This window comes from Narcine bancroftii, chromosome 1 (assembly GCF_036971445.1).
Source record: "Narcine bancroftii isolate sNarBan1 chromosome 1, sNarBan1.hap1, whole genome shotgun sequence".
Taxonomy (NCBI): domain Eukaryota; kingdom Metazoa; phylum Chordata; class Chondrichthyes; order Torpediniformes; family Narcinidae; genus Narcine; species Narcine bancroftii.
The window spans coordinates 346,577,168-346,600,728 of NC_091469.1; the positions used below are offsets into that span (position 1 = coordinate 346,577,168).

At 38.8% G+C, this 23,561-nt stretch overlaps 1 protein-coding gene across 6 annotated transcripts in view; it reads right to left on the reverse strand.

The window, feature by feature from the left end:
• The window catches only part of LOC138749263 (cadherin-12-like), a 352,525-nt gene that overhangs the window by 38,228 nt on the left and 290,736 nt on the right, over positions 1–23,561 (reverse strand). The window contains exon 1 of one of the 6 annotated variants that reach the window (XM_069910464.1): positions 10,612–10,744. The exons of 4 other annotated variants lie outside the window; for them this stretch is intronic. The gene's annotated coding sequence lies outside the window, so the exon portion shown is untranslated. Of the gene's footprint in view, positions 1–8,458; positions 8,545–10,611; positions 10,745–23,561 lie in introns of those variants that run through there. One more of the 6 variants, XM_069910473.1, reaches the window with a different exon arrangement.

Here is a 23,561-nt window from a genome sequence, read left to right on the forward strand (position 1 = left end):
GTGAAGCATTCATTTGCAGTGAAACACAAAAGCATGCCAATGCTGTGATTGTAGTGAAAACACAGAAATATTCGAGGAACAGAGGGGTTTGCAGCATCCATCGAAGGTAAAAATGTATAACCAATGTTTCAGGCTTGAGCCTTTCTTTGGGTCACACCTGAAACATCGGTTTTATATTTTTACCTCCTCTGGATGCTACAAAACCTGCGGTTCCTCCAGTCTTTCTGTTTTCACTTCCTTCCTTTGCACTCTGGTACAAGAGCGCCATCGACTGACCATAGTGAAGAATTCAGTTTGAGGAAACCTCAATCAGAGCATGCTTTCAGAATGGAACTTAGATTATTTGTGAATTTAATGATGTAAGTAGAAAAAAGGGAGGGATAAAGATTAGATTGGGGGGAACTGAAAGAGAGTGAATGAGCATTTTCACATGCAATGGTTTATCTTTAATGCCAAAGCCATTGTTAGATAATTTTCTTTCTTTCTTCTTTGGCTTGGCTTCGTGGACGAAGATTAATGGAGGGGTAATGTCCACGTCAGCTGCAGGCTTGTTTGTGGCTGACGTCCGATGCGGGACAGGCAGACACGGTTGCAGTGGTTGCAAGGGAATATTGGTTGGTTGGGGTTGGGTGTTGGGTTTTTCCTCCTTTGTCTTTTGTCAGTGAGGTGGGCTCTGCGGTCTTCTTCAAAGAAGGTTGCTGCCCGCCAAACTGAGAGGAGCCAGGATGCACAGTTTGAGGCAATATCAGCCCACTGGTGGTGGTCAATGTGGCAGGCACCAAGAGCTTTCTTTAGGCAGTCCTTGTACCTCTTCTTTGGTGCACCTCTGTCTCGGTGGCCAGTGGAGAGCTTGCCATATAACACAATCTTGGGAAGGCGATGGTCCTCCATTCTGGAGACGTGACCTACCCAGCGCAGTTGGATCTTCAGCAGCGTGGATTCGATGCTGTCGGCCTCTGCCATCTCGAGTACTTCGATGTTGGATATGAAGTTGCTCCAATGAATGTTGAGGATGAAACAGAGACAACGCTGGTGGAAGCGTTCTAGGAGCCGTAGGTGATGCCGGTAGAGGACCCATGATTCGGAGCCGAACAGGAGTGTGGGTGTGACAACGGCTCTGTAGACGCTAATCTTTGTGAGGTTTTTCAGTTGGTTGTTTTTCTAGACTCTTTTGTGTAGTCTTCCAAAGGCGCTATTTGCCTTGGCGAGTCTGTTGTCTATCTCGTTGTCGATCCTTGCATCTGATGAAATGGTGCAGCTGAGATAGGTAAACTGGTTGACCGTTTTGAGTTTTGTGTGCCCGATGGAGATGTGGGGGGGCTGGTACTCATGGTGGGGAGCTGGCTGATGGAGGACCTCAGTTTTCTTCAGGCTGACTTCCAGGCCGAACATTTTGGCAGTTTCCGCAAAACAGGACGTCAAGCGCTGAAGAGCTGGTTCTGAATGGGCAACTAAAGCGGCATCGTCTTCAAAGAGTAGTTCATGGATAAGTTGCTCTTGTGTCTTGGTGTGAGCTTGCAGGCACCTCAGATTGAAGAGACTGCCATCCGTGCGGTACCGGATGTAAACAGCGTCTTCATTGTTGAGGTCTTTATGGCTTGTTTCAGCATCATGCTGAAGAAGATTGAAAAGAGGGTTGGTGTGAGAACGCAGCCTTGCTTCACGCCATTGTTAATGGAGAAGGTGGCAAAGCAGCAGGTATGGATGGAATCCCCCCCAGAGTTCTGGAAGGCTGGTGGCAAAACTCTGCATGCCAAACTGCATGAGTTTTTCAAGCTCTGCTGGGACTAAGGAAAGCTGCCTCAGGACCTTCATGATGCCATCATCATCACCCTGTACAAAAACAAAGGCGAGAAATCAGACTGCTCAAACTAAAGGGGAATCATGCTGCTCTCCATTGCAGGCAAAATCTTCGCTAGGATTCTCCTAAATAGAATAATACCTAGTGTCGCCGAAAATATTCTCCCAGAATCATAGTGAGGCTTTCGCGCAAACAGAGGAACTACTGACATGGTCTTTGCCCTCAGACAGCTCCAAGAAAAGTGCAGAGAACAAAACAAAGGACTCTACATCACCTTTGTTGACCTCACCAAAGCCTTCGACACCGTGAGTAGGAAAGGGCTTTGGCAAATACTAGAGTGCCTCGTATGCCCCCCAAAGTTCCTCAACATGGTTATCCAACTGCACGAAAACCAACAAGGTCGGATCAGATACAGCAATGAGCTCTCTGAACCTTTCTCCATTTACAATGGCGTTAGATAATAAGTTATGGGCAACATGTTAAAGTATATTGAGACAAATGTGGATAAGATTTAATCTTCAGTGGTGGGTTTAGTGCCAATCAATGGAAAAAGTACAACACTTTATGTGTTTCAAAGAACTGCAATGGTGAATCAGGCAGCAAGGTGATGGGGAAGATAATGATGAGCATCACATCTTGAAGCCCAGTCAACAGAGTCACAGAGTGTTTCAGCATTGACACAAGCCCTTTTAGCCAACATAATTTGCTCTGAACATCAGCCACCCTAATCCTTCCTTGACCTATTTTATTCTATTCACAGTCACCCAGCGCAGATTGCATCATTCATCTACACACATGGGGCAGTTTTCAGCTGTCAATTTACCACTCAATTAGCATGTTTTTGGGATATAGGATATAAGAGGAGCATCTGGAGGAAATTCACATGGTCACAGGGAGAACATGCCAACTCCATGAAGGCAATATCGGAGGTCAGGATCAAACCAGGTCACTGGAGGTAAGCGGTGGCAGATCTATGAGTTGTCCACTGCACTGCATTGTCCACACCAACCGCTCTGCAGCTGCTGTGGCATTGGAACATAATTAATCATGCCTGTCATTGGCCCCTTTGACAGTGAATTCTGGCCCATTATTGCAGTACAGTGTGAACTGTTGGTGATCACTCAGATGGAACATGTGATGGCCAAAAAATAATAAATTAGGATGTCCCTCATACTCTCAAACACCAAGTTATCACATATATTTAAGGCTGAAGTTCCACGCACTGCAATTTTGACAATATGTTTAGCATAAGGACAATTAAGCTATCCAGGCTTGCGATTTTAGTTAGCACTGGATCATCCCAGAGTAGCAACTGTAAAACAATAAGGGGCAAGGTCAGAGATCAGGAAAAGTTACCCCAATGAATGGCTCAGGCCCCAAATGTTGACTGCCTTTTGCTTTCCTTGGATGCTGCATAAACTTCCACAGCATTCTTGCATTCTGCAAGAAACCTCCTGAGCCTAACTGACAAGAATAGGAATGTCCACCCTTGATCCTCCAATGGCACATGTTGAGATCATCCATGATACATGCAGGTTAAAATCTTGGAATGGGTCTTCAATGATTGCAAGTTGGAGAATTATCTTCCTGTTTAAATGCCAAAGATCATAAGGAGATGCTTCAAGTTTCTTGTACAGTGAGGAATAGTAATATTTAACACCTTACAAGAAAGACTGTATACCCTATTGCAAGAGAAGTGGCAGAGAACACAGGTGGGTTTAATCCAAGTGCACATACATTTAGAGTATTTGGACCATTATGTAAACCACAGCAGCCTGCAAGGATTGCATGTTGTGAGTTATGCAACAATCATACACCTTCGTGGTTCATATGACTTGGTATGTCATTCAAACCAATTAATTGTTTTCCAACCTACTAACACACATCTTCATTACCTCTTAATCACTCACTCAGTCTCTTCTCTTAAGCACATTATCATTTTATTTCATCTATAATCTTTAATGGAAATAGAATCAATTTCTTTAATAAACTCCCTTGTGCTGTAATGTTGCATCATTCAGCAATCATGATTTTCCAATAGCCTCTCAATCATCATTTTATGTCATTTTAGCACACTTTAACTAACATTAACATTGTTTTACTGAGATCATATTAATATAAATTGCAGAGACTGGGCAAGAAATGCAAAGGATTAATTGATTCTCTGGGTGCATTTGAGTAGTGTCCTTTTAATTAGTGAAGGCACATGAGCCACTGGAGTCTTTGCAGCCAACATTCTGTGTTCAATTTTGCATAAATTAACTTGCATTTACGTGGAAGTAAAACAGAAAAGTCTACAAACCCCATGGTTGAAGTAAAAACACAATGCTGGAGAAATTCAAGCCAAAAAGATGGTTATGCATCTATCCTTGCAATATAAAGTACATTGTTTGACCAGCTGAGTTTCTCCAGCACTGTATTTTTACTTGCATTTAAGTGGTGCTTTTCACCTCATCTCAAAGTGTGATGTAGCAAATTAAGTACACTTTGAAATGCAGCCAATGTTGGAATATACAAACTATATGAAAACACAGATGCTGGTAAACTTTAATGAAACAAAATGTTGGGACCATTCTGCAGATCGAACAGAGAAGAGTCCTGGACCTGATAGGTTAACTGTTTCCCCTTCCACTGATGCAGACTAACTGCGGAGTGTTTCTAGCATTTTCTTTTTTAAAGGTGACGGGTTGTTTTTTTGTACAACCAGCTACCACCAAAAAAATTACATGACTAAGTAGTGTAGTGCTTTTGCGGAGTTAGGTGGAGAATGTTCGTTCACCAAGTTGTTAAAGATAATTTTGTTGCTCTTTTTCAAAATGATGCAAGGGATTTTTAATGTCACTTGGGAGAGGGGGCAGGTTCCTAATTTAAGGTTCCATGGGAAAGATTGTGCTTCCAATGGCACAACACTCTGTGAGTACTGCCATGGAGTGTTACTCCACTTATTCAAGATTCTGGTGGGTGGCTTGATCTTGGATTCTGCTTCAGATGTGAAAGTGTTTACAAATGAACCACTGTGGAAGTTCAAAACATATTGATCATGAGAAGGGTATTTAACTGCTAGAATATGTCAAGTTTACATTACATATTTCATTCCTGACCAAAACTGAAATAATTTAAATCTGCTGTATGACATTGGTGATATTATAGTGATAGATTTTACAGATAATAAAAAAGCTTTGAATGAAAAAAAAGCTCAATATGGTAAAGAAGGTATTATAAATGGCAGGAAAATTGCAATGTATATTGTGTATTTAAATATTTTATGATATTAAATGCCAAAACTGAAGTGTGTACTTTATGTGAAGTTCATGCTATCATTAGTAATAGTTGAATTTCACCCAATTGCTAAGTGTTGCTATTGATTCTTAAATGCAACATGAATAGCTACAATTGGAATAATGTCCTAAGACTAACAAAGCTGCAGCTGACATCATTAGCAAGTAATTTGTGACCCAGGTATCTCAAACCCGTATCCCAGTATTTCATCTCTACTGATTCCTTATTTTCCTATTAGTGCACCATTTCGGCAGATTTATTTAGTATTCAACTCAACGACACTGGAAAGCTCACAAGACCAAAAGTACACTCTTGTTTTCTGAATTCAGATAGATTATTAGGGAAAAGAAATATGTATGGACTGTCAGTGGACTGTGTAGCATTGACCCATGAAGACATTCAGGCTCAAAGATTAATGATTGCAACATATTTATTGCAGGTTTACTGGGAAATATTTTGCAGTCTTTTGCTGCTGGCAAACTGTGCTGTTAAACAACAGGATTTTCTATTTACTTTTCAAAAAAAATCTACCTTAGTTCATGCAGGCAACATAAGAACCAAATCTTTCTCCTTTATTGTAGACCATTGGGCAAGTTTGACAGCCTCAATAATTGCACTGGGTTTAGCATGAGAATGATTAAATCACACTTTTGGCAAGTGCTAATGAAATGATGAGTTTGCCTAGCAACTGATCAATTTTCTAAAATAAGAAAATATACAATGTCAGGAATGTATGCTTGCTTCTTCTTTGGCTTGGCTTCGCGGACGAAGATTTATGGAGGGGAAATGTCCATGTCAGCTGCAGGCTCGTTTGTGGCTACATATAAAGTGAAAACAAATCTTCAGACAAATGGCATGTTAAATGTCCTGCTCAATTGTGATCTGTACAGTATGCAAAAGTTCTCGAGGAAGTCACCAGATCATGGAGCATCCATGAAAAGCATTAGAGCAGTCAATAAGCCCTTTTACAGTAAAATTTAGTGAATTCTAAAGACAGGTTTCCTCTGCCTTTAAGACACTCCACTTACCTGCATAAAAGGTCCAAAGGTGCTGGTCCAATGCAATCCAGGTTCCCTCCACTGAGGGTGGTAGTGTCAGAGGTGGAGTGAAGTCACCCCACCTCCTGCTTAAAGGATCTCTGCTGAAAGGAGGAGGGCTGATAACGTCACACTGATGTATTATAAAAAACCCATCTGCGCACTTAGCAGTCCAGGAGCATTCAGATCAACAGTTAATGATAAAATCTCAGCTAGAATGTCTTCTAACTGGTGTGATAGTTAGATTTGTGAACTCCTGGCCCTCAGGGCTCAAGAGGAAATTGATCACCAGTTCACTGGAACTCTTATGAATGACTAAGAGGTATCATATGGTGCTTCAGGTTGGCATGCCTTTCTGCCTCAAACTGCTGCCTGTTTCTCCACAAGTTCTACAGAAATATTTTCCTGATCTCACAAATACAATCATCACACAATTGGGAAATTATATAATTTTAAAAAAGGCGATAACGTTGCCTGAGTCTTAAGACTGCTCGAAGAGATCTCCACTAGTGCTCAACTACCTGCTCCTCAGATGCCATTGTTGGGTATAGGGCACCTTCACTTCCCGGCATGCATGTTTCACTCATGCAGATAGCATGACTGCACTACATGTCCTGCCTTGTTCACCTTCAGAAGCCAGCTCGGGACTCTTCTTCATTAAAGGACTGTGCAATCTGCCTTTTTTTGTTCTCTGCATAAAGGGTAAATCTGTCTTTTTTAAAAAAATGTGAGCAGGCAATAATGCATTTTTTTAAATATAAAAAAACCCTAATTTTTCAGGCCTGAACCCTTCTTCGGGACATCCAAATAAGAAGGTGGAGTGTTGAGGGCAAGGGAAAGGAGCATAGGCCAGAAGGTGGATATAGGTGGAGGGAGGGGAAGAGGAAGGAGCTTTACCTTTACCAACTGACACCATTTTAGAATCTGCCTTCACTACATTTTCCAATTAAAGCATTCTCAGTTTTTATTCATCTCTTCTATTTAGAGCTTTTCAAAACCTGTCTCCTCATCTAGTCGACAGCTGTGAGTAGAATGATATGAATACAAGAATGGGGACATAGTCAGTGGTGGGTGAAGGAGACTGTGTGCTAAATGTTCCTTTGTCACATTGAATTGCCAATGTATTGCAGCTTAAAAGTTTGAAAAGTGGATACATTCCTGACTATCGTGTGGTTGTCTGGGTTCATACAGACAGAGCCTAAAAAGTGAAGCTCTGGAAATCAGGACAGCTATAAGGTGGTCCTAGGAAGCTGAAGAACAGTTACAGGACTTCCTTGAGTCAGCGGATTGGGCAGTGTGAGAGATAATGGAATATGGGAAGTTAATCAATTGCTAAATAGGAATGAATTAGGATGGGGTGAAGGGATAATGGAATAAGGGAAGTCAAGCAAATGCTAAATAGGAATTAATTATGATGGGTTGAATAAGGGTGGAGTAAGAATGGAGTGTGAGGAAGGGTTAAGCAAGTATAATAGAATAGGGGTCTTATAGCAAGTAGATAGATTTAGCAAGTCCTGGGGGTTGAGATTTATGAATAAGAACAAAGACATGACACTTCCTGGTAAACAAGTATACACACAGAAAGGCACACAAACTGCACGTAGGCAGAATTACCTAATGCCAAACCAATCCAGGAGGCAGAAGAATATTAAGGGGGGAGGTACCTCTGTACTGAAATAGAATGTATAAAAAGTTGGGTAAGCCCCAGTATGCGTGTGTATTCCCAGGGTAAGGGGAAGCAACTAACTTTGCACTGTTGTAAAATAAATGTTCTTTGTTCTCAATTTTTCTCTCGAATGAAATCTGTGAAGGCACCTCTGCTTCTCACAGGCAGTGTTCAAGCATTCAGATAAGAACTTGAACAATTACACCAGGGCTGTCACAGACTTTATCAAAGCATTTGTGGATGAGTGTATTCCCACCAAATCATTTAGAAGTTTCCCTGGATGAACAATGAAATCTGGAACCTGCTGAGAGCCAGATCACAGTCTGCAGATCCAGATCAATACAGAAGGAGCAGGTATGACCTGCAAAAAGCTATCTCCCAGGCAAAGTGGAGATTCCGGATGAAAATGGAAGCATCAAGGGACACCCAGCAGTTGTGGCAGGGGCTAAATGCCATGACCTGCTACAAATCCAAATCTGGTAAAATCGCAGATGGCAAAGCTTCACTCCCAGCAGAACTCAATGCCTTGAATACCTGATTTGATGACAGTAACAGTGAAGAACCATCCCTCTGCAACCCCACAACCGCTGATGATCCCATCCTGTCCATATATGAAGTACCTGACCTGGATGCAGTCCCTGGCTGAGTATTAAAAATCTGTGCTGACCAACTTACCAAAGTATTCATGGATATCTTCAATATCTCACTCCAGCAGGGTGTGGTACCCACCTGTTTCAAACAGGCCTCAATCATACCAGTGCTCAGGAAGAGTGTCATAACCTGCCTTAATGACTATTGACCAGTAGCACTTACATCAACAATGATGATGTGTTTTGAAAAGCTGGTGATGAGGCCTATCAGCTCCTGTCTATCCAGGTCTACGGCAGATGCCATCTCACTAGTTCTACATAAAGCCCTGGAACACCTGGACAGTAAAGATGCATTCAACAGGATGATCTTTATCAACTACAGTTTGGTATTTAACACCATCATCCCCTCAAAACTGATCACCAATTTCAATACCTGGGACTCAGCATCCCACTGTGTAAATGGATCATGGATTTTCTCACCTCCAGACCACAATCCAGTGAGGATTGGAAAGAACATCTTTGCTGAACATGATGGCCACATCAAATCAAAACACTGCTTGTCTGTTTCTGATAGATATGCCTCCATCTCCTGCATATTCACGTGTCTATGAAGAAACTTATCAAATGCTCCTATTGTATTTGCTTCCACCAATACTCCTCACATCATTTACAGACACCACTGTGTAAAATAATTTCCCCACATATTGCCGTTAAACTTCTTCCTCCTCATCTTAAACGCATGACCTCAAGCATGTGTCACTTTTACCCTGGGGAACAGATTCTGACTGTCCACCCCTCAATGCCTCTCATTATTTTATAAACACCTATCAGGTTCCCCTCGGCCTTCTATACTCTAGAGAATGCTCAAGTTTCCAGGTAACATCCTGGTAAACTTTTTTTGCACCCTTTCCAAACCCTCCACATCCTTTCTGTTATTGGGTGACCAGAATTGCAACACAGCATTCCAAGTGTAGCCTAACCAAAGTTTAAAAAAAATATAGCTTATATTACCAAATGGCCTTGATGTGGTCTGCAAGAAAATAGATGACACCTGTTTACTATGTAATTGTAATGGTTTCTGTCCTTCTAATATCCAAGTCATGATTTTATATTTTGACGGCACACTCAAACCTGAGCTAACAGGGATAATTTAAGCTTTAAGATCATTCTTAAAATATTACAACAATTTACTCACTTAAGACAGCTTAGAACATTTACACTGTTTAATAAGAATGGATTTTCAAGGCCTCATTGTGCACTACCAATATTTTCTATATTTTTCAAAACCTAGATTTCTAGTGTTATTTTCAGTTCATGATGACAGCTGCTGTGTTTAATACTATTTGAGAAGGTTCATTGATCAGCCAACTTTGTAAAGTTATCTTTAAATTATTTCAAAAATGTTGAGAGAATATTATGCTAAATGAGGTAAATAAGTTAACCATCAAAAATACATTTCTTTTGTATTTAGACAGGTTCCAAAGTAAAAAAGAAGAACAAATATACAGCATAGAACACGCCTTTGGTCAACTCATCCAGACCAACCACAATGTCATTCTGAGCTTGGTCATTTTTCTGCATTTGTCCTATATTCTTCTAAATTCCTCCTATCCCTATGCAGTAAAATCCATGGGGAGTGGTAGATGCCAGATAAGTAAATTTTCCAGTTGCTTTAGGTTGCGAGTTGCCTGATTAGTGAAATAAAGTTGGCATGCCAATTTTAAACCTGCATTTTTTACCTATTTATTTTCCATGATTTTTTTGCCGGTTGCTTGAATTCAAGATAGCAGGGGCTTTATTCTATATGTCCAAATGTTTATTGAACATCATTATTGTATCTGTTTCTATAGCTTCCTTGTGCAGCTCAATCAAAGTAGGAACAACCCATGAGTGGAAAAAGATTTTCCTCAGGTTCCCTTTAAAATGTTCCTCTCTCCCTTAAAACCGAGTTGCTCCAGTTCTACAAACCCAGGAAAAAAGACGGTGAGCTTTCAATTTATCCATCATCCTTATGATTTTATATTCTTCATTCTCCTTTACTCGAAGAAAAAAAAAAGAATCAGCCTATCTGGTCTCTTCCTTGCAATATTCTGGTGAATCTCCTTTGCACCAAATTATTGGTATCTTCCTCGAAACTGGGCAACCAGAATTGCTCAAGTGTGGTCTCACCATAGCCTTGAACAACGGTGTCATGGACTCCAAACCTTTGTATTCAATAAAGGTGAGTATGTCAAATACCTGTCCGCCTGAGTCACCACCTTCAGGGAACAACTCACTGAGGTCTCTCTGTACTGTCCACCTTGGTCGTCCCTTTAGGCAGGCAGATTTTAATTGGTTTGTCCTCTAGACTGCCCTTTATTGCTCTCTGAAACGGCATGCCAAACCAACATAATTTGAATGGGAAATTGGAATGCCTACATTCAAAGAATTTAAAAAAAATATTGATATATTGACATTCCGTGAACAAACTGTCATTTACATCACAAACTACCTTCTCAAACTCTGAGCACAAGTCCTATGGCTGTGTTTTTCTACACTCCAGCACATCATTTTCAAATGCAGTATTACTACTGAGCCACCAAATCTAGTTTACAACCCTGTTGTTATTCAAGTACATCCTTTCAGTTGTTGCTTGGTAAGCATTTGAGTCCTCAAGGATAATAGTAAACTATTTATCATCATCCATGCTGACAGAGGTATTATTAACAACAGTGGGAACTGTAAACTTTTTCAAACATAATTCATCTCAATTTTGCCATTCATTATTCTTCCTGTTTCAAGCATACATTTAAAGTTAAACAGATGTTATAGACTTTTAAAAAAACTTTTATTTTGTGATTAATAAATACAGAAACTGCATTGCCTATTAATACTAATTTATTTTCAAACTACTCTTTGCAGACGATGCCGCTTTAGTTGCTCATTCAGAGCCAGCTCTTCAGCGCTTGACGTCCTGCTTTGCGGAAACTGCCAAAATGTTTGGCCTGGAAGTCAGCCTGAAGAAAACTGAGGTCCTCCATCAGCCAGCTCCCCACCATGATTACCAGCCCCCCCACATCTCCATCGGGCACACAAAACTCAAAACGGTCAACCAGTTTACCTATCTCGGCTGCACCATTTCATCAGATGTAAGGATCGACAATGAGATAGACAACCGACTCGCCAAGGCAAATAGCGCCTTTGGAAGACTACACAAAAGAGTCTGGAAAAACAACCAACTGAAAAACCTCACAAAGATAAGCGTATACAGAGCCGTTGTCATACCCACACTCCTGTTCGGCTCCGAATCATGGGTCCTCTACCGGCATCACCTACGGCTCCTAGAACGCTTCCACCAGTGTTGTCTCCGCTCCATCCTCAACATCCATTGGAGCGCTTACATCCCTAACGTCGAAGTACTCGAGATGGCAGAGGTCGACAGCATCGAGTCCACACTGCTGAAGATCCAGCTGCGCTGGATGGGTCACGTCTCCAGAATGGAGGACCATCGCCTTCCCAAGATCGTGTTATATGGCGAGCTCTCCACTGGCCACCGTGACAGAGGTGCACCAAAGAAAAGGTACAAGGACTGCCTAAAGAAATCTCTTGGTGCCTGCCACATTGACCACCGCCAGTGGGCTGATATCGCCTCAAACCGTGCATCTTGGCGCCTCACAGTTTGGCGGGCAGCAACCTCCTTTGAAGAAGACCGCAGAGCCTACCTCACTGACAAAAGGCAAAGGAGGAAAAACCCAACACCCAACCCCAACCCACCAATTTTCCCCTGCAACCGCTGCAATCGTGTCTGCCTGTCCCGCATCGGACTTGTCAGCCACAAACGAGCCTGCAGCTGACGTGGACTTTTTACCCCCTCCATAAATCTTCGTCCGCGAAGCCAAGCCAAAGAAGAAAGATTTTCAAATGACGTTTCATGAGTTAACAATTTAAAAATAAGAAGATTCTAGTGAAGCAATTTTTCATGAGTTACTGAAATGGAAGAATGGATGAACAGAATAATCTGGCATACCCATTCTGCTATTCAATAAGATCATGGTTGATCTATCAGCCAAACATCACTTCCTGTGGCATCCCCATTGATTTCCTTAATATCTAAAAAAAAATTTGAACTCTGTCTTGAATACATTCAAGAAAGAATTCCAAAGATTCACAGCCCTTGAAATGAATACATTTATTCACTACCAAGTTCTGAATGGACAATTCATTATCTTGAGTTTGTGACATCCATTTCTAGACTGCCCAGCCAGTGGAAACATTATCAAGCCTGTAGGAATTTTGTGTAATTCAGTGAGATCAATTCTTCTCCTAAATTTCATCATAAGATAATCACCCTATGAAACACTCCCTGTCTCTCTCAGCAATCAATCTGGTGAATCTATATTGCACTCTCTTATTAACATTTATATTATTTCTCAGGTAAGGAATGTCATCAGGTTCCTACGTCTTTACTCTTGTGCTCATTATAGAGGCCAATATACCATTTATTTTCCTTATTGTTAGCTGTACATGCATGCATTTAAAACCATAGAACACTACAGCACAGAAACAGACCTCTTTGGCCCTTCAAGTCTGTGCCAAACCATTATTTATGCCTAGTCTCACTGACCTGCACTCAGCCATAGGCCTTCTTACCTCTTCCATCAATGTTCCTGTCCAAATTCCTCTCAAATGTTAAAATTGAACCTGCATTCACCACCTCAGCTGGCAGCTCACTCCACACCCCCACTATTCTCTGTGTAAAGAAGTTCCCTTTCACGCTCCCCCCCCAAACATTTCTGCTTTCACACTTAACCCATGTCCTTTGGCTTGTATCTCACCTACCCTCAGTGGAAAAAAAAGCCTATCTACATATACTCTGTCTAACCCCCTCATAATTTTAAATGTCTCTATCAATCTCCCTTCATTCTTCTATGCTCCAGAAAATAAAGTTCTAACTTATTTAACCTTTCCTTATCCTGAAGTTCGGGCAACATCCCATTTAATCTTCTCCCTTCTTGTTTTCTCTTATTGATATCTTTCCTGTAGTTAAGTGACCAAAAATGCACACAATAATCCAAATTTGGCCTCACCAATTTCTTATACAACTTTACCATAACATCCCAATTCTTATACTCAATACTTTGTGCCAGGACCCCACATCCCTCTGTAAACCAACATCTTTCAATCTCATATCATTTAAAAATATTCTGCATTTCTATGTTTTCTACAAAAAATGGATAGATCTCACATTTTACATTTTATTCTTGTTCCCTTGCCCATCCATTTAGATGATCTGCATTATTTTGAACTATGAATGTATTCTCCTCACAACCACCCAGAATTTTACTTCCAGAATCAGGAAGCGTCTAAGGGTTTCTAAAGAAAATTAAACACACGTAATATTTTTTTCTTGAACCCAAATCTCTAAACTTTAAACAAGATTTTTTTTTCTCTCTTCTGATTTACACAAAATCTCAATAACTTGCCAAGGCTAATTATATTCTGTGCATTTGTCAACCCCAAATCCCCAGATCTCTCACATAACTTGTCACCTCATTAATTCCTGCCAGAACATAAATATCACAGCTTCGTTTCTGTTCCACTTGCTTACACAGATTGCAGTCATCGTCATCTCAGATGGTCTCCAGTGTCTGTTGAGAGTTTGTGTTCCCTACTGTGATAAGAGGAGAGAAACACAGGAAACACTAGGAAGATTCAGCTCTGGTGCACACAGGAAAGCACTTTGCAAATTGACTAATGTCTGTAGCACTGATTTGAAATGGGCGAGTGAAGAGAAATGTGAACAGTGGGGTGTGTGCATCACAAACTTCACATCCCATTTGGCAGATATTCTGAGATTATTTTTCACTCTTTGGCTTCATTTTAACATGATTGATGCACTAGCCATTTGATCATCCCATCCACATCACATACAAGTATTCTCAGCCTGAGGACAGAAGTCTTCTTAAAGCAAGAAGGAAATGTACCAGAGATCCACAGACTATCTATCTTGAAGTTATGTTGGTAAGCCCACACCTGGCCCTGTTGTTTTGCTGTCACCACAGAAATATTTCTTGTCGGAGTTGCTGGTGATGGACTCATTCTGTCATCTTGAGAATGGGTGACAGCAGGTACCAGTGAAAGGGACAGACCAGGAAAGATGACACTGGAAAATAAAAGCTGCAAGGCAGTGAAGAAGATACCAGGGGTTTAACCACATATTGGAGTCACATTATCCTGACTTAAACTGTTAGTTAATTGGAAAACCTACCAAAATGATTCACTACTTTAGCTGAGAATGAGGAAGGGTTTGCTTCATCTCCTTAATTGGATTAACTGCTTTCTATTTAACTTTGCATGTGTCATTTCCAGGAAAGCTGTAGAGTTGCTCTCAGGGCTGACTTCCATGCTTGATGTCAATGGTTTGAGAAGAAACTGTTTCATGCAAAGAGTCATATATTGTCAGATTTCTTCACCCTGGTGGATGCTGAGTTAGAGAGTGTATTGAAAGGGGAACATAGGGTGGCGTGGGAAGATGGCGTAGAAGACAGATGTGCAAATCCTCCTTCCCCCAATAGTTTTTTTAAATACCCGTTTTAAAATTTATAAAAGTGATTAATTTTTGGAATTCTGGAGGACTTTAATGGCTACTAATGTGAAAAATGAAAGTATTAGAAGAAACTACCTTATAAAAGTGTTGAAGAATTGAGGCCTACCTGTCCAGTTGAAACCAGAGTTGTCGATGGGAGCCCTAGGCTCAGAGGACTCCTGCTTGGCTAAGTATGATGCCGGCACCAATCCTGCCTCCGCAAGATGGCACCGGCTTGATGACAAGTTTGGCTGGTGCTGACCCGCACTCCCATGAAGCCGGGCGCACAGGTAGTCCAGCCGAAAGAGGAGCCCTCGAGCCCGCAATGTTGCCAGGTGAATCAGGGATGTGCAGCATAGCGTTGGAGGATGCATCTGCGCGATCAGCGGTTCTACCGGGCATGCGTGGTGCTTTGAGGGTACATGGTTTATTGGAATGGGTGTGGGCTGTGGGGGAGCCTGAGCGATGGTGCCCCGACAAGTTTGGTGTACTGTCGTTGGGTGTTCAGACCCGCAGCCGTACCAAAAGAGGACCGACTGTGACTGAAGAAGAGGAGGACCTAACTTTACTGGGAAGTACACAGGAACAAATAAAGGTTGAGATTAAGAATGTTAGGCCTCAAAGGGAGGTGATTCTGTGTGTGCTGTTTTGGAAGGGATTGCTTACCAAATGGATAACATGGCGAAACAGATGACTCGGGGATTTTTGGAAATGAAAACTAAAATGAGTACTATGTGTGAAATGACAAATATGAAGCAAGATATGACTGTAGTTAAAAGTGATGTTAATAGATGTATAAAAACAGTAGATATGGTACAAGATAATTAAAAAAAAATTGAAGCAGCTTTTTTTAATGTAAAAATCAAGTGGAACATAATAGGGAAAAAGTGGAGGACTCTTTTGTGGATTGGGGGATTCAGAAAAAAAAAAGAATTATTGATGAAAATTGAATAAGTGGAAAATCAAAGTTGGAGGAATAATGTAAAAATAGTGGGTCTCCCAGAAGATATTGAAGGTTCTGATCTGATAAAATTTTTCAAGAAATGGATTCCTGAGATGTTGGGCAAGGAGTTTTTTTCTGGAATGTTTGGAGATGGATCGAGCACATAAAGCATTAAGGAAGAAGCCATTTCCAGGACAATCACCACGGGCAGTTTTAATTCGTTGTTTGATAGGGAATAGGGAAGATAGGGGAATGATATTACGACTGGCGGTGCAGAAGGCCCGACAAAGTCAAACTCCAATGATAATTCAAAATAATAGAGTATTTTTTAATGCAGATTTGAGTCAAGAAATTATTAGGCGGCATCGGAAATTTAACTCAGTCAAAGAAGTATTGTGGCAGAAGCGTTATAAATTTGGTTTTTGTTGCCCTGCGGTGCTAAAAGATTTTTATGGTAATTTTCAATCTCAATTTTATAAATCTCAATTTTATAAATATTTGCCAATTTATTGCCAATCTTTCGAGGGAATGGTCGATCTTCATCTTTGTCACCTAAAAGGGAAAATTGGAATGGGAATGGGAAGAATAGGAAGCATGGAAAGAATGGAAAGAAAGAAGAGCTGACATGAAGTCTTCTTGTATTGAAGACCAGAACAGTCATTGGGACTGGTATCATTGGGTTGATTATATTTGATTATGTGTTTCACTGAATAATGAATATATGTCTGGCTGGGTGAGGTGGGGGGCAGGGCAGTGGATGGCACTATATCTTTGACAGTCATATGCTGCTAGTGGGTTTTTATTACACCCAGATTTTTAGGGCATTACTACCTTTGGATGGTTTTTTTTAGGGGTGATTTTTTTTTCTTTATTTTTCTTTATTTGACGTTTTTAGAGGAGGGTTAGTGATTTTAAGGATTTATAAGTGGAGCGATATTTTATAGTGGGTGAATATATTGTTAGTTTGTAGAAATGTCTAATTTGAAATTTGCAACCTTTAATGCTGGGGTTTGAATAATCCAATAAAGCGGAAGTGAGTATTGGCCTATATAAAAAATAATGAAAGTTGATATTGACTTTTTTGCAAGAAACACATTTGACTGAAAAAGAACACTTGAAATTGAAGAGAGATTGGTTTGGTCATGTGTTTTCTTCTTCTTTTAATTCTAAGGCAAGAGGCATAGTGATTTTAATTCATAAGAGTTTGTCATTTGAATTAGAATCTTTGGAAGGAAATGCTGGGAGAGTTTTGAGGGTAACTGTAAAATTTTTGCTGAAGCCTGGACTTTGCTTAATGTTTATGCACCTAATATAGATGATGCATGTTTTAGTTCAGAAGCTTTTTTGTTGTCACATCAGGGTAATGAAAATATTCTAGTCGAGGGAGATTTTAATTGTGTTCTGGAACCTTTATTGGATAGATCCCTGAAAAGTATAAGGAAATCAAAGATGGTGATACAAATTGGGGCTTTGATGAAAGATTTAAGTTTGGTGGAGAGTTAATCCTACGAAGAAAGATTTCTCTTTTTATTCATTTCGACATGATTCATTTTCCAGAATAGATATGTTTTTGGTATCGGCACATTTACAGGGTAGAATATTACAGGCTGAGTATAAAAGTAGGGTTATATCAGATCATTCTTTATTGTTTTTTTTTCTTGTGCAAGTTCAGATGTGGTATGTCCATCCTACAGATGGAGATTTAATGCAATGTTATTGAAAAAAAACAGAGTTTGTTACTTTTGTTAAAGAACAAATTACTTTGTTCCTGGCTGAGAATGTTAATTCTCTAGATAGTTGTTTTGTATTATGAGATGCTTTGAAAGCTTATTTAAGAGGGCAGATTATTAGTTATACTATGAAAGTTAAGAAACAATATATGGCAGAATGTTTGGAGTTGGAGAAATGAATTGATGAGTTAGAGAAAGATTTTCAGAAAGATGTGACAGAAAATAAAAAAGTGGCTTTGGCAAATTTGAAATTACGTTACAATATATTACAAACCTATCAATTTGAGCATTTAATTAATCGATCTAAGCAGCATTATTATCAATTGGGTGAGAGGGCACATAAGGTACTTGTGTGGCAATTAAAAATGGAACAGGTATCACGGACTATTAATGCTGTTAAAAAGAATTCAATAGTTACATATAATCCTCAGGAAATGAATGATCAGTTTTATTTATTCTATCAAAAATTTTATACTTCTGAGGGGAAGCAGGATAATAGTTTTATTGAATCTTATTTATCTAAATTAATGTTATCGATATTGGGGGAGGAAAATGTTATGGAATTGGAATCTCCGTTTACAGATTTTGAGATTATGGAGGCTATACAAGAGATGCCAAATGCAAAGTCACCAGGGGGATGATGGATTTTCTGTGGAATTTTATAAAATCTTTTATGAATATTTATCTTCTGTATTTGGGGATGTATTACAACAAATAACTGAAGAACAGGTGTTCCCAGAATCTTGTTTGTGTGCTTTAATCACTGTAATTCCAAAAAAAAGAAATCAGCTGAAATTGTCTTCATATAGACCTATTTCTTTATTGAATGTAGATTATAAAATTATAGCAAAAGTGTTAGCAAATCAGCTTGCCAAGTACGTACCTAAGTTGATACATTTTAATCAAACAGGTTTTATTAAGAATAGGAATATGTCAGATAACATCCTTCTGTTGATAACTTTTGTCAATGCATATCAAAAACAGCCCAACCACCCAATGGTAGTTGCGCTAGATGCGGAAAAAGCCTTTGATAGGGTTGAATTGGAATTTTTAAGGTGTTAGAGAAGTTTAAATTTGTCCTTTTTTTATTGGTTGGGTTAAAGCTTTATATACAAATCCAATTGCCAGGGTGGTGACAAATGGTCAAGTTTCTTTACCATTTAAATTGACATGGTCAACTCAGCAAGGTTGTTCATTGTCACCAGCCTTGTTTGCATTGGCTATTTAACCATTAGCTCAGATAATAAGACAGAAAGAAAAGATAAGAGGGATGAGAGTTATGGATGAGGAATATAAGATTAATTTATTTGCAGATTATGTCTTGATATATTTGATAGAACCAAAACAGTCATTGTCACAATTGCAGGAATGTTTATTACAATTTGAAGAATTTTCTGGATAGAAAGTTAACTGGGATAAGAGTGAAATCTTGCCATTTGGAGAGGGTGACTATTCAGAATATAAAAGTATTATAAAAATTAAAATGGTCAGATAAACTCAAATATTTAGGAATAATTGTAAATGCTGATTATCAATCTTTATATAATTTAAATTATGTTCCTTTATTAAAAAAGATGAAAGCGGATTTAATTAAATGGAAAGATCTTCCGTTAACTTTAATTGGTTGTGTAAACTGTACTAAGATGAATATTTTTCCACAAATTCAACATTTATTTCAGTCGATACCATGTTCCCTTTTCAAGGATTTTTTTTTTCTCCAAGATTTAAATAAAATGATGAGGGAATTTTTATGGAAAGGTAAATTACTGTGAGTATCATTGTATAAACTCACATGGAAATATGCATTAGGTGGACTTCAGTTACCTAATTTTCAAAATTATTATGAAGCAGCTCAGTTGAAATTTGTTAGTAGGTTGATGGACATGGATAAACCTCCAAGTTGGGTGAAAGTGGAGATGGCTTCTATTTCTGAAGTTGAGGTGCATCAATTTATATGTCGATGGAATATGAATTTGTTGTAGGAATGTAATATGCCGGTATTAAAACATTTGTTAAAGGTTTGGACTTAAAAAAAAAGATTTTAGCATCAAAAGGTAAATTATCAATTTTAACCCCATTATATAATAATCAGCTTATTCCTTTTTCAATGTTTAATAATCATTTAAAGAGTTGGGACTTTAAGGGTATAAAGACATTGCAGGACTGTTTTGAGGAAGGACAACTTATTTCTTTTAACCAATTGAGGGAACGATTTGATATATCTGAAAATTCTTTGTTGTGTATTACCAGATTAGAGCTTTGGTAAAAGATATTTATGGTAAAGAGATGATTTTAACTGTATTGACAAAATTTGAATCTTTGATTTCCTCTATACCAAAGAAGGATTATATTTCAGTTATGTATCAAGTGTTACAAGATAGTATGGATAAACTGGAATGGGAGAAGTCTAAGCTTAAATGGGAAAATGATTTAACCTTTATTTTTCCAGAAGATAATTGGATGGATATGTGTTATGATAGTGTAAATAAATTGATGAATATATGATATGGAATGGTTAATTATAAATTTTTCATCAGTTATATTTAACTCTGGAGAAATTGAAAAAATATGGTTTTAGTAACTCGGATTCTTGTTTCAGATGTGGTTTATGTACTGAAACTTTTTTTACATGCTGTTTCGTCTTGTGTTAAAATACAACCATTTTGGGAAGGAATTAGGTTAGTTTTGGAAAAATTACACAATATTAAATTACCATTAGATCCATCCATTTTTTTTATTGGGTTATATGGTTTCTTTAAGGGGATTAGGGTTGGATAAGTTTCAAATTGCATTTGTACGTTTAGTGTTGTCTGTAGCACAAAAATGTGTAGCTAGTACTTGGAAAGATAATATAGCGATTAGGATAATACGTTGGCATAATGAATTCAAAACGTATTATTATGGAAAAAAATACATATAATTTGCATGATAATTATTCTTTTTTTTTGTTAATAAGTGGTATCCTTATTTGGAATATATACATTTAGATATACTTTGATTTATCGTGAATACTTTCAGTTTTTCTTTTCATTTATATTTGGCTCTCCTTACGAGAGCTGGCTGATGGGGTGGGGGGATGGGATGGGGTTTTTATTTATATATACTTATACAAAATAATTCTTATTGGATTGTATTTTGTTTTTAATTATTCTTTAAATAAATAAAGTTTTTTTTAAAGAAAGGGGAACATAGTTTTTCAGGTGCAAAGACAATTGAAAGAGGATAGGGTTGAAAAATAGAGAATCAAGAATGAATGGTGAAATAAGATTCCTAGATGTGTGGAAAAAAAAGAGAAATAGCAGCATGGAACTGCAGCCATGGACCCAGGGAGGTACATCTGAAGAAGAGGTAGTCAAAGTTCTTTGATTATGGGTTGATAACTTGGGCAAGTTTCGCATCATGATCAGCCATTATTCTCCCCAACTAAAGGCTTTATAAGTCCTTTAATTCATAGTAAAGGAAGTACTGAGGGATGCATCAGAGCTGTTAAGCACAGAACTCTTTAAGGGACTGACAGCTTGACAGATCTAATGTTACTGTTTTTTTCCATACATCTTTGGCTACAAGGTATAGATCTACCTCTTCCTCCTCTGCAGTTTCCCCTTATAAAAAATAGGGACAGGTGTAAGTTATCTAGCCTAGTGGGCAGCTGAATTATCCATTAAGATCAAGCTAATCTAGACATGGGCTCTGCTCCACTTATCCACGTATTCCCCCTAACCCTTAGTTGCCCTATTTTTAGTTGCCCAATTATCTCAAGTACATCCAATAAGACAACATCTAGTGTGTCATTGGGTAGAAAATTCCACAGGTTTGCTAATCTCTGGGAGAAGAATTTTATTATCTGTCTTGTCAATTGCCCAGAATCATAGGCTATGTCCTTTTGTTCTAGTCTCATCTAATAATGGAAACAGCCTCTCTATTTCTACCTTATTTATACTGTCATAATTTTATAGGTTTCTATTACCACATCCCCCTCCCCCACTTCCTTTTAAACTCCAAAGGGTATAGTCACTGGGCACGCAATCTCTTCTCATAATCCAATCTTTCATTTCTGGAATCATCAATGCTTTCTGCTCTTGACCTTTCTTGTCTAATTGGTGCTTCTCTACTTCAAAAAAAAATGCAGATCCCTCAGTAATATGATATAAGGTGAGGCTCTGCTCTCTGGGGTACATTGTAAGAAGCTCCCAGATAAACCAAGACAACAGAACCACATTCAGTATCCCTGTGCTGTGATCTTTAGTTGTAACTATATTCCTTAGGCACCAAGACTATTATCAGCTGTCTTTTTGTGTGCGGTTTCATTATTTCTCCTAAAGCCACCTTACCACAGGATGGAATTCATGGTGATTTGGTGCTGTCTCAGAATGAAAACTTTGTGTTATTATTTGCACAGAATATATCATAATGAAGATTTTATGATCATCCAATAGCTCTGTGTGGATCAAAGATCATCAATCCTTTTCACGTGTATTTCTCTTGGTTTAAGCAGGCGCATGCCAATTATGTATGCAGCTGATGGTCCACGGAGCTCAGTCAATAGCATCTGGCACTTGATCAGTGACATCCTGTACTCTATTTGATTAGTGAGTGCCTTGCTTTCATTCAGTGACAGCTGACATGCAAGAAAAGCCATCTGCAGCTTAAAGGTGCTTAAAAACATGATCTCCCTCCCTGAGTTGGGAAAATAATGCTTAGCTCCACTAGAACATCCTTTAAACTTTGCCATAAATATATATAATGACTTTCATCACAATTGGTTACCTTGACCACCTCTTGATAGAGTGATGTTATGGGGGTATGGTTTTTTTTTACAGTGGCAAACTGCTCACAGACTCGTATTTTTGGAGGAGCTGATAATCATTTCTGTTTTGTTCTCCATTGGCTTGCAAAATTTTTGGGGTCTGGAAGGTGAAATGGTTATTGAGTGTAAACCTTCCAAATTTTACCTGATGTTAAAACATTTAAAGAATGTGCTCACATTACAGGAACATGAATGTTTAACTGGAATAGCAATCCTCATCTTTTTTTTCTTGCTGCCTGTGAGGACTGCATTCACTACCTCCTCACATAAACTACATCTTCCCTGAGACGTTAAAGAATGCCTTGGCTAATTCTACATATCTCAGCATTAGGATTACGTGTATTCAAAGGGGCAGGAGGATACCTGAAGGCGACAGCAAGGTTAAAATTTGTAACTGATTTTTCAGATGCCCTTTATTGTAGGAGTCCATACAGAATTATTTCTATTTGAATTAGTTATACTTGTGCAAACTACTCAGATGGGACATCACACTACAAACTATTCTATATTAAGGAGATAGATTAACTTCATATATCTGTGACTAAATGACTGTTCAAAATAGTTCTATCTCTGCTCCTGACAAACATGATGCATCGTCGTAAAAGCTGCTCTACAGTGGCAGTAACTGAACAGCTCAGGGACAATAAACTTTATATGAGCAGATTATCTCTAGTGAAATTAGAAGCTTTATGATTCCTGGAACATTAACTCTGATGAATTGAAAATATTCTATATTGTTATAAGCAACCAAGGGGTAAACCAACATGCTTAAAATTCACATGGAGTTGATAAACACATTTGTTTATCTTCTTCAAGCTTCTCCTCCTCATATGGAATATGTTATTCACCAAAGAAAGGTTCTATCAGCCGTTATTGCACATGAATTGGAGTATAAGAATCAAAGATGATTTATTGCAATTACAGGCTTTGGTGATACTGCACACACTCCAAATTGAATGGTTTTGAGTTTCTAATCTCAGGACAAAATCTTAAAGATGATGATTAAGCAATTGTCCTGTGAGGAGAGATTGAGTGGACTAGCCTGATATTTTCCACTGTTTGGAGGAGCATAAAACAATTTCATGGAAATGGTTAAAGTTCTTAAGGGATGTAGCACGGCGAGAAAAGCACTGCTGGTTCCCG